A 12,849-nucleotide genomic window follows, 5' to 3' on the forward strand; every position below is an offset into this window, starting at 1 on the left:
ACGGCAATAAACAAATAAATAAATAAAGAAAGAAAGAAGTCGAGAAATAAAAAAGAAAAAATTTGTTTGTTAGCAATGACACGAAAAACTTTCAAGTTAAAAGTGAGAAAACACATTTTTCATGATTTTACGAAAAAAAAAGAAAAAGGGAAAAGAAAAGAAAAAAGATAGAGAGAGAGAGAGAGAGAGAGAGAAGAAAAAGAAAGAAAATATATCTCTACAATAGTTTTTGACTTAGTTTTCTTTCCAAAGGTGACAAATCCAAAGGTACCATAGTACAGAGACCTGACATATTCCCATCAACGTGTTTTTCCTGATGAAGAAACGTTGAAAGTATGGTAAGCACAGAAGAAGGATGAAATTTTTTTACGATATGCAACACCTGCTCCCTCCTCTGTTTTACCTTCCTCTTTTTGACGAGACACCATCGTTAGCGATGATTCTACGCGTGGTATTATTCAAGATATATCTATACAACAAAATACACATGTATGTACGTGTCTGCACAAATATATACTGCACAAGTATATACGTACGGATACACGTGCCTGAGATAAGCAAATAACTATATTTATATATATATATATATATATATATATATATATATGCGTACACACGATAAGCAAATAATTATAGATCTATACGTACATACATATATAGATACATACACATCGCATATAAATATATATATTCATAGACACGCTGTTGTGATAATCAAATAAATTCTTCAATGTGTATTACATTATACACCATATATGTATATATATATATATATATTGGTTGTATAAGTAAAGGTAGATATCTATGTACATATATGTATGTAAAATGTCTCGCCGTATCACTTTAAAAAATACAAGTACCTCTCGTCAACGCCTCGCAAATCGCACACAGGCAGGCGCAACGTGCGTGCTTAATAAGGCGAGCATATATGAGACTTAAATGTCAGCGAAGCACGTAACCCGTTCTATGTTCTGTTCTCTATTCTGTTATGTTCTGTTATGTTCCGTTCCGTTCCGTTCTGTTCTGTTCTGTTCTGTTCCGTCCTTCGTGAGCTCGTTCATTCGTTCGTTCGTTCGTTCGTTCGAACAGCACGCGCTAACTCGCGCTCCTTTGTTGGACGATTTAAACGTGTCGGTTCTTTTCCTCCTATGGCCCTGTCCTCTTTAACAACCGGGCAAATTAATTAACACGGATATATAGAAACGGAAAGAGAGTAAAAGAGAGAGAGAGAGAGAGAGAGAGAGAGAGAGAGAGAGAGAGAGGAAGGAAATCGTCAAAGTCACGTTTCATTCGCGAAAGCGACCTAACTCGTCGTTAATCGTATCTTCGTTCGAAATTTCAAACATACATTTCAATAATACTTTTTAAATATATACTATGTAATGTAATGATACTTTGTTCGATACAAATTTATAACATATCTTATCGTTAATCGATCTGATATAATATTATAAATGAAAGAGCTGTAATATTTCTCTATGAACGTTCACCGATCGAATAACTGGTTTTACGTTGCACTTCATTGATAGCGTATTAAAAAGAAGAAAAAAAAAAAAAGAAAAAAAAAAGAAAAAAGAAAGAAAAATGAATAGAAAAAGAAAAATAAATTAATAAAAAATAAAAAATTATATTCATATATTCATATATTCATATATAACTAATAAATGGAATACGATATTAAGATTTGAATAACACCGAATATTAATATTAATTCATAAAAACTTGAAGTCTTATCGATTATTATTAAAAAAAAAAAAAAAACAAAAAAAAATGTCTTATTCATATATCACACATAATACGATCAAAGTTGTCTATCACATTATGATACGATGTTATTCATAAATCACGTGGAATTATTGTTAAGTTTTAACGAGGATGTTGTAATATTTTCATAAGAATCGTCGTATTAATACGTGCGTGAGAATTTTCATGATTAATAAAAAAAAAAAAAAAAAAAAAGAAAAGAAAAGAAAAAAACAAGGGATTAAAAGAAAAAAAGAAACAGAAAGAGAAAGAAATAGAGAGAGAGAGAGAGAGAGAGAGAGAGAGAGACATGGGAGAAACCAAATTCATCGATTTTTAATTTTACAAAATATCCAAATAACAAACTATTTCATAGCTCCCTATCTTTTTATCTCTCTCTCTTTCTCTCTTCATAAAAGTTGCTTTTTATTCTTCGGATCGAAAACGTTTTGAAAATAACAATTGGAAATCGAGAATCTAGAGATCGTAGCCTAGTTTTCAACGAAGAAGAAATAACTTCGAGAAGGGCTGTTCCTTTAGTTAGTGCTTTGTCGTAAGAAAAAAAAGAAAGAAAAAAAAAATGAGAAGGAGATGTAGATAGCGATAGAGATAAAAAGAAAGGGGAAAAGAATGAAAGAAAGAGAGAGAGAGAAAGAGAGAGAGAGAGAGAGAGAGAGAGAGAGAGAGGAAATCATGAAAAGGAGAGAAACGTTCTTCTCAAGATAAGAACTACTCGTTACTCCTTCGATTTTCGTGATAAGCTCTTCGTCGTCGATAAAGAAACCAAAGAATATATATATATATATATATTCTATATATATATATATATATACGCAGAAAGGGATGGGAAAAAGAAAAGAAGAGAAATGAAAAAAAGAAAAGGAAAAAAATAAAAGAAAAAAAATAGGAAAGAGGAAAATGGAGGTTACTCCATTTTCTCATCGAACGAACTCATTCACGTATAACCCATACTAAATCTTTCTATGAACATATTGAGTTATATATATATATATATATATATATATATATATATATATACAAGAGAGATAGAGAAAGAGAGAGGAGACCTTCACAGGAAAAATTCGGTGATGGTTGGTTGCTTTCCTCGACATTTCTCAACCGATCGATTTAACGAGCTTTTCTCCTTTCAACGCGAAACTCTTAGAGACACATTAAACTCTCGAGTTACACCATTTCTTTTACGTTGGATGAAAAAAATTTCTCTCTCTCTCTCTCTCTCTCTCTTGCTTACTTTTCTTCCTTCTTTTTCTTCCTTTCTTTCTATCTTTCTTTCTTTCTCACAGCACACAGTTACCCCGTTCATTTGAAAGATAATCACAATGTAACCCTCTCTATTGCATAACTATTGTAACAAAGTAAAAAAAAAAAATAAAAAAATAAAAAAAAAACTATATCATAGCGACTACGTCGAACTCATTAATTCCTTAATTAAACGAGATAACGATAAAAATAATCATACTTACGCGATCATGTTATTATCATTTTCTTTAATGTGGTAATTAATTGAACGTAAGGATTCGTCACGTTCCTGAAGTAGCCATTAATTTATATATATATATATATATTTCTCTCTCTCTCTTTTTGGCTTTTAAATGTCGAGTTAATTATAAGGTGTCAGATAAAAAAAAAACAAAAACAAAGAGAGAGAGAGAGAGAGAGAGAGAGAGAGAGAGAGAAAGTGAAAGTGAGAGAAAAAAAGACCATAAAAAAAGAAAAAGCGTTGGAAGAAGTTCGGATCATCGATAAGGCATCATTGTAATAAAAGTTGAACTTTTTTCTCATTGCCTACGCCATTGACCAAGCAGGGGGGATATCGTCATATCCCGGACGAAGACAGGAAACCTCCGAGCAGAAGGCCCCTTCTCTATTCGTGTACACACGTATGTTATATACGCTTCGTCGAACCTCCTTGTTATGCACCTATATACGCATGTCCATATATATATATATATATATATACTCTTATGTATATTCTATCGCAAATGAAGAAAAAGAGAGTAAGTACTTACTTAACAAGATAAAGTGTTAACTGCGATGGAATTTTCTTTTTTTTTTTCTTTCTTTCTTCTTTTCTTTTTTTTTTTTTTTCTTTTTGTTCCTTAAGAAACATTTACAATCAATTTCCTAATTTTTCAATCATTCTTCCATCGACGTCGACGATTGTGAAAAAAAAAAAAAAAAAAAAAAAAAAAAACAAAAAAAAAACAAAAAAAAAATAGATAATTGAATGTAAAAGAGAAATAATTAATTTGTATTGATTAATTTGCACAATAATTAATTTATATTGATATTTAAAAGATATCGGAGAAATATTTGAGAAATAATTAATTTGCATTGATATTTGGACAATATCAATCGGACGTTTAAAATTTCAAAAGTTACTATTAGTTTTTTATCGAAATATCTCAAAAGAAATAAAAAGAGAGAGAGAGAGAGAAAGAGAGAGCTATTTGAACGAATTTATTTTCGATCATATTTCAAAATATGATTGCGTCTCTTTACATTTATAAAATATTTAATATTTCGAATAAAATACATATATATATATATATATAATTTTTTTTATAAGTAAATTTCTGCTCGTTCACTATTATATCGAAAAAGAAAAAAAAAAAAGAAAAATAAGAAGAAAATACATCAAACGAGGAAATAAATTTGTTAGAACGTTCTTTACGTGTATCGTCAAAAAAAAAAAAAAAGAAAAAAGGAGAGGAAAAAAAGAAGAAAAAAAAGAAAAAAAATTTTACAAACATGCTCTCAAAAGAGATACCGATTTACACACCGCATACAGATACGTATGTATCTATTATACATACATATATATACATACGTAGCTACATACCTACGTATATACATCTCGATTAGGTTAAATCGTCGTTCTACAAAATAGATCTACTAAGTGTACTCGATGATCATGATGCACGCAAGTCCTTGCAAACTTAATTTCCTATATACCTCTTAAAGTTGTGATTCCATAAATTGTGTCGTATAAAAACCTAACATTACATACATATATACATACATACATACATAGATATATATATATACATACATACATAAATACATACGTCGATAAAAACAAAATTGAAGATGGAACGATGACCACCCAAGCATTTTGTTCTTTACGTGACATTGCTAACGAAATTGATGACGAGTTTATATTTGATTCACGGACGCGCAAATGCGCGCGCGCGCGTTTTATAATCAGAGAGAGAAAGAGAGAGAGAGAGAGAGAGAGAGAGAGAGAGAGAGAAAGAGAGAGGGAATATATAAGTTCCGGTCGACCTTGAACCATTGTCCCATGCTCCGTCCTCACCTAAATTAGGCTAAATTCGCGACTCAGTTCAAACTACTTACTTTACTTTCTTCTTCATCTCGGTCTTTTACTGTTTATCTTCTATATACAACAGAAAGTAAGAGAGAGAGAGAGAGAAAGAGAGATAACATGACCTTAGTTGATTATTACAATAAGAACTTCGAAATGAGACAAGATAATATTTGAAATATTATTTTGATCTACATAAGTACGTATGTATATATATATATATATATATATATATATATATATATATGTGTGCGTATGTATATATATATATATTTATATAGTCAATGGCGGATTTAATACTTAAGGGGCCCGATGTATAGACCCGTTACAAATTTTTAGGACACCGTTAAAATAAATCAATTATTCTCGATATACATACATACATACATACATAAATACGTACGTACGTAAGTACATGTATATATATATATATATATATATATATATATATATATATATATATATATATATATATATACACATATTTTCTCTCATTTCAATTATTCATTCAAGATGGCGAACCCATGAATTACATTGAAATATATATATATATATATATATATATATATATATTTCATATGAAAATATAAAAATTAATATAACATACGATCTATCGAGGAATATTAAATTAAATTTATTATACGATATAAATATATATTTTGTCGTATGGGATTTTTTATCTTAAAAGATTCTATAATCATACGTAAATCCGCCATTACACGTAGTAAAACCTGAAAGTATAAGTGTTGACGTATTTTCTCTTGCGCGTTTAAACGTACGTATATAAATTTTTTCAATGGTGAGATAGTGGGATGGGGGTGAAGAGTAAAGGGGTAGCGAATGGTGGACCAAGAACAACTTTGGACCATCCTAAAACCTTTCTAAAATATCTATATACATACATACATACATACATATATATATATATATACGTACATATGTATAATACATATAATGGATACTCTCTCTCTCTCTCTCTCTCTCTTGTGGCTTTCTTTGCTACGGGAAAACTTCCTGGAAGCATTATCGTTAGAGAATTCCCTAAAGAAAATTATTTTTATACTTTACTACGGATAAACTTTAAAAGTAAGAAAGAAGGAAAGAAGGAAAGAAGGAAAGAAAGAAAGGATGAAAGAGTGAACGAATGAACGAGAAAAAAAAAAAAAGAAAGAAGGAAGAGAAAAGAAAACGATGAACAAAAATGAAAATTGAAGAAGAATGTATTTCTTTTCTTTTTTTTTTTTGCTCACTTTCGATTACTTCCTCGATAACAATAACAATGTTTATAGCAATAACAATTTTCTATGGCGTCAAGCAATCGAAGGAAGTAAAAAGAAAAGAAAATGAAAAAAAAAAAAAAAAAGAAAAAAGAAATAAATAAATAAATAAAAAGAAAAATATATGTACGTACATATATATATTTTATAGATCGCATTAAAAATCTCGAAAGGTAAAGTTTATGGTTATTAATTTATTACCACATAGAAATATTTGTATTTGTATATATATATATATATATTTATATTTATATTTATGTAACATAACGGGTAAGAGAGAGAGAGAAAGAGAGAGAGAGAGAGAGAGAGAGAGAGCAAACTCTCTTTTTCCCTCTCTCGCGTGATTCTATGAGAACGTTCCTCTTCCATAGAATATCTTTACTATCGCATTGCATGGAACTCACGCAATCGAATTCCAAATTCGATGGAATTCGGTTGGTACGGCTCGAACATAGAATGACCTACTTGTTAATCGCTAACATAACCCACGAATAGAGAGACGAAGCGTACCCTTATTACAAGATAATTTTGCTTTAATAATTATAAAACATTGAATAATATATACGAATATCTATGAAAGAGATTTCTATATTCAGATCACATTTACAAGTTGCTCTTAACGATATATGTATATCATTATGAGAGACATTTTTTTTCTCTCTCTCTTTTTTTTTCCTTTTTTTTTTCTTTTTTTTATTTCATTGGAAATAAAAATGTCAGACTATTTACATATATATGAATATGAAAAAAATATATATATATAGATATATATATATATATGAAAAAAAAAAAAAAAAGAAATGAAAATGAATGAAAAGAAAATAAAAATGTCTAATAAAAGAATAAAAAAGAAAGTAAAAATGAATGAAAAGAAAATAAAAGATTACTTATTTTATATATATATATATATATATATATATATATATATATATATATATATATATGTATATATATTATTGTTGATAAGGAGTATGATTTTTTAAAAATGTATCCTCCATAAAGAATGAGACACTCCTCTTTTAACTTGAGCATCTAATACACCTTATAATAAATACTTTACTTTACTAAAGTTATCTTACACGTGACTCGTAGAAAAGCCAGAAAAGATTTTCTTTTTCCTTAGAGAGCGGATATCGAACTATCGATTAATCGAGTAAACTCCCGGCTATTTCGACTCCGAATGAAACTGTCGAACTTTTAATAGAATGATTTTTTTTCACTTCTTTAAAAGATATTTATAACGCGTTAAATATTACTTACAAGATAATTTTATAATTACATTTAACATGTACGAAATTAATTATTTCATTCTTTTTGTAAAAAATGTTTTAAAATAAATCTTGATGTTATATCTTATTACTTTTTCGTTCATTTTATTGTACGTAGTTATTATTATTATTATTATTATTATTATTATTATTATTATTATTATTATTATTATTATTATTATTATTATTATATAAATAATTCAAATAAATAATAGAAATAATTCGAAATAATTTGATTAGAAATGATACTACGAATAGAAATCTAATTAAATGTTACAATTAGAAAAGCGTGATGATTAGAGATGGAATAAACAGAAAGAAAGAAATGAAATAGGAAATATGATCGTTAAAGTGATCATAAAAAAAAAAAGTCCTATTACAAATAGTAGGTAAAAAAAAAAAGAAAAAAAGAAAGAAAGAAAAAGAAAAGAAAAATAATTTTACGAAACGTCTCTTTTCACAATCTGTCATTATTAGATAATGTTTAGAAACGTATCTTGATGTATCCGAATACTTTTCGGATACGTCTTATCTTTATTATGTAATTAATCGTTATCAATACAAATAAATTCAAAATAATTCGATTAAATGGTAAACAGAACAAAAAAACAAAAAAGAAAAAAAAAGAAAAAGAAATCGTATAAACAGAAATTCTAATAGAATTTCACGGTTAGAAAGAAACCGTGAAATAGACAGATAGGAAAAAAGAAAGAAAAAAAGGATATACGATTGTTATCATCGCGGTCATATTTTCCGCGGTCACTTACGCTTCCAGGACACGAAGTTAATCGGTTAACAGGAAAATTGACACGAGATTTAAATTCTACTAACGTACCGAATATAAAACGCTTTCAAAAAGGAATTTAAAATTGAGAGCAACCGGTGGAGGAAAATTTTTCGATTTGCTCGTCGAATTTCACAGTTTCCTATGCTAGAGATAGAGATAGGAATATGAAGAAGAAAAAAAATAGAAATGAAAAGAAAAAGAGAGAGAGAGAGAGAGAGAGAGAGAGAGAGAGAGAGAGAGAGAGAGAGAGAATAATAAAAAATATAAAAAAGAATCTGTCAAGTCTGATAGTGATTGTCAACATCTGTCGTACAATCTCTCATCTTCTTTCAAATCGATTATTCGTATAAGTACTATGAGTACCTATGAGTATAATGCGAACGTTTAAAGTGGATCGAACGGTACTCTCGTACGTCAAATAATAAATTCGTACGTTTAAATCATGGCGACAGATTAGAGACGAGTGATATGATAAGAGAAAGAGAGAAGAGAGAGAGAGAGAGAGAGAAAGATGGAATAAAATTTATAGATTTTTTTGTTTCTTTATTAATTCAAATACATTCGAAGGAATATATAAGATCGAATACAGGTGAAAAGTTTCGTTCGAATTTTTAGAAATTTCGAATAACAATAAATAAATATTCACATTGAATTATCATTAAAAAAAAAAAAAAAAAAAAAAAAGTGAATTCGAGAATAAAATTGAAATACAACGTATCGATGTGGAAATAGTTTAATGATTTAAATAAGGAAAACAAATAAAAAAAAAACAATAAAGAAAAGGAAAAGAAAATTGATGTAAAATTTTCTTTACATCAAATAATGTTCTCTCATTTCTTATCCTTTTAGTTTAACTTTTCTTTCTTTTTTTTTTTTTTTTTTTTTTTATTCTTTCGTAAGTATACTTTGGAGCGAGGGTGGAGATCGAGATAAGGGAGATAGTTTATTTTCGTGATTAAAAATATGTCAAAAGAATCAAGTAGACGTATGTAAGTATCTCTTTCTTTCTCTCTTTCTCTCTCTCTCTCTCTCTCTCTCTCTCTCTCTCTCTCTCTCTCTTTTTTAACGAAACTAAGATAATAATATCCAAGAGAAATTCTAACGCAAATTGATCTGATGATTTATATCAGTATAATAAAAGCTGTTGCAAGTGCAACGACACGAATAGATTCCGCGTATTCTTTTATACGAAACGAAACGAAAGAACGATTCTTTATTTCCGCAGGGGGACGCTCACCTTGCGGAACTAGCACGCTAATGCGATCTTTTACCATGTAATCTCTCTCTCTCTCTCTCTCTCTCTCTCTATCTCTTCAATATTTTTTTTCCTTTTTTTTTTCCAAGAAAACGCTCGATTACTTCGCGGAGATCGTGATAACAATCTCTCTCTCTCTCTCTCTCTTTCTCTCTCTCTCTCTCTCTCTCTCTCTTTCTATCTCTGTTTGTCTCTCTCTCTCTCTCTCTCTCTCTCTCTCTTAGTCTCTCTCGCGCGCACGCGTTTGAAATACGTGAAAAGTGTTCTAAACGAGTGATTCTTATCATCAAGTAAGAACTCCTCACTCATTCTTTTTTTCTTCTTTTTTTTTCATTTTTTCTCTTTTCTTTTTTTTTTTTTCTTTTTCTTTCAAGCAAAGAAAAAAATTAATTAAAGAAGCTATTCTTTCCATTTCTTTAGAAAATCATTATCAACTCGTTCTCTCTGTTCTAGAGAGAGAGAGAGAGAGAGAGAGAGAGAGAGAGAGAGAGAAAGAAAGAGGAAAAATAAAAAAAATTTGCACTATGAAATAATTCCTTCTTTTTTTTTTTTTTATTTTTCTCTCACAACGACTGCCTATTACTTTTTATAATAGACAGTCGTTGTATAATAAAGATAATTCTTTCTGATATTATTACAATTACTATCTCGCGACGATAATATAATAGTGTGATAAATATTTACGAAACGATATCTTGACTGACCATCGTAAAATACAGGATATGCAATGGCGTCGACATCGATTTTAGGACGATCCTTATTTAAAAATAGATCATACATAATTATTCCTGCGGAGGGATATTTGTTTTTCTTTTATTTATTTATTTATTTATTTATTTATTTATTTATTCATTTCTTTTTTTGTTTCAATTTAAATTTGTTTATCTAATTCTGTTTATTTCGAAAATAACACGCGACACGTACGAACGAAAGGAACTATTGATATGTTGTTGAAGGAAAAAGAAAAGGTAAGAAGCAAAAAAGAAAAAAAAACAAAAGAAAAGAAAAGAAAAGAAAAAGAAAAAAGAGATAAAATAAATAAATAAAGGAAATAAACGTAATTATAAGAAAGTTCTTTTACATAATAACATCCCAGATCACGAGATCGTATACTCTGATATTCTCGGAGATCGATAATTAAAATATTCAAAGGAAAATACACCCAAGGAGAGATTCCAATACTATATACGTACATACAGGATACGTGTTTATTTACCTCCCAACGAATCAAGAAGTCCCGTGGCATGATTCACGAACAGCTGAAGAGACGTCGAGTTCGAAGAAACTTTCTAAATCCTTTTGACAAATCTTTTCGCGATGAATCGTTTGAAATCACTTTTCAAAAGAGAGAAAAAGAGAAAGAGAGAGAGAGGGAGAGAGAGAGAGAGAGAAATAGTGAGAAAGTATAAGAAATCCTTTGAACTAGAAGAGAAAAATCAAGATCCTATATAACGGTGTAGATCAAACTCAAAAAAAAAAAAAAAAGAAAAGAACGGAAAAATGAAAAAAAAAAGAAACTAACACCGACAAACTTTATCTTGCAATGAATCCTCAGAAAAATGATCCCGTGTATGTGTGTATGTATATGTGAGTGCGCGCGCGCGTATATTTATATGTACATATACATATATATATATATATATATATATATATAAATACATATGACCGTACAATAAACTTTTAATACTTCGAATTTCGTTTCATCGAGATTCAATGTGAAAAAGTACAGGAAAAAAAATTTTATATATATATATATATATATATAACCTAAAATTGATTATACTCGAGAATACACTTTGACCTAATATTGATTGATCGATAATTTAAATTCGAGGAATAAAAAAGGGAGAAAGAGAGAGAGAGAGAGAGAGAGAGAGAGAGAGAGAGAGAAAAGAGGAAGGAGAAAAAGAAAAGAAAAATTTTGGCGCGCTTTTTCAAAATCTAACCTCAAACGACGAATCGTCGTAACTCTCAATAGCACAACGTTCAACCGTCAAAGACAAACTGCCTGAAACAGTATCGGGCTCCGCGTCGTTCCCCCTTCTGACAGTCAGCTGGCCTATCCCACCAACCTCACCCCACTTCTCCCCACCTCTTCTACTTCTTCCTCTTCTTCTCCCCTCTTTCTCCTCGTTCTCCTCCTGTCGTACACTTCGAGAGCGCTTGTCTTTCGTTCTCCCACCAAAAACTCATTTCTCTTTCTCTCAACGCGAGTCATACGAACGCTAACCTCTTATCCAACGGAATAACAGAAGATTTTACGATCCTCCGAAACGTCTGTCAGTATTTTCAATCACTTTTTTTTTGCGAAAAAAGACAACTTTTAATGTCGATAAAGAAAAAAAAAAAAGTGCAAGAAATCCTATCTCTCTCTCTCTCTCTCTCTCTCTCTCTCTTTCTCTCTGAAAAGGAACTTTTCGATTTCAAACCTACTCCCTTTCCAATCCCCTCTCACTCTCGTCCTCCTCATTACCATCCAATCTCCGTTCTCATCTTTTCCTTTTTTACTTTTTTCTTTTTTCTTCTCTTCTATTTTATTTTATTTTAATATATTTTATTTTTCTCTCTCCTCGATACAAATATGACAACGGAAGTTATGTGACCTGCTGATTTTGAAAATAATGATTATGATTTTTTTCTTCGTGATCCTTTGATACCTGAAAAATGCAACGAGAATTATTAAAATGTGAGTTCTATTAAAGAAATATTTATTCGACGATTTAATTTTAATAATAATATAATTAAGAAATATGTCGATGTTAATTTTTTTTTTTTTTTTTTAAATTGTTTACAAATTCAAATGTGTTCACAAACAATCCTGACTTTTAGATCAGTATATACGAGATCTTTTCATATAAGCGGACAATGATGAAAATGTTTTTGTCGTCTTTTTATAAAACGATGATAATTATTCTCAAATAATTCATTTCATTATGGAGTTAGTAACTTCATTAGAATTAACTTTTTAGATAAATATTAAGAAATTTGTTGTATGTCATCACATGATCGTAATAGTGTTATCATCAATATAAATAAAAATTACATCATATAATAATTGTAAAACAGAACAAGTGTCACTGCATGACACTTTTACAGATGAAGATTTCAGTTTCTTAACAGCCTAAGTTTGAAATGATGATGACAATGATACATAAATCCAAATGTATGAACTA

General features: G+C 29.4%; 1 protein-coding gene across 3 annotated transcripts in view; it reads right to left on the reverse strand.

Moving 5' to 3' along the window:
* Window positions 1–11,713, reverse strand: part of LOC124424663 (CYFIP-related Rac1 interactor B) — a 27,896-nt gene extending 16,183 nt beyond the window's left edge. The window contains exons 1-2 of one of the 3 annotated variants that reach the window (XM_046964040.1): window positions 11,623–11,713; window positions 10,893–10,972 (exon numbers count right to left, since the gene is read on the reverse strand). The gene's annotated coding sequence lies outside the window, so the exon portion shown is untranslated. The other 2 variants (XM_046964039.1, XM_046964037.1) reach the window with 2 other exon arrangements.
* Window positions 11,714–12,849: the final 1,136 nt, after the last annotated feature.

This window comes from Vespa crabro, chromosome 6, assembly GCF_910589235.1.
Source record: "Vespa crabro chromosome 6, iyVesCrab1.2, whole genome shotgun sequence".
In the NCBI taxonomy this organism is placed as follows: Eukaryota; Metazoa; Arthropoda; class Insecta; order Hymenoptera; family Vespidae; genus Vespa; species Vespa crabro.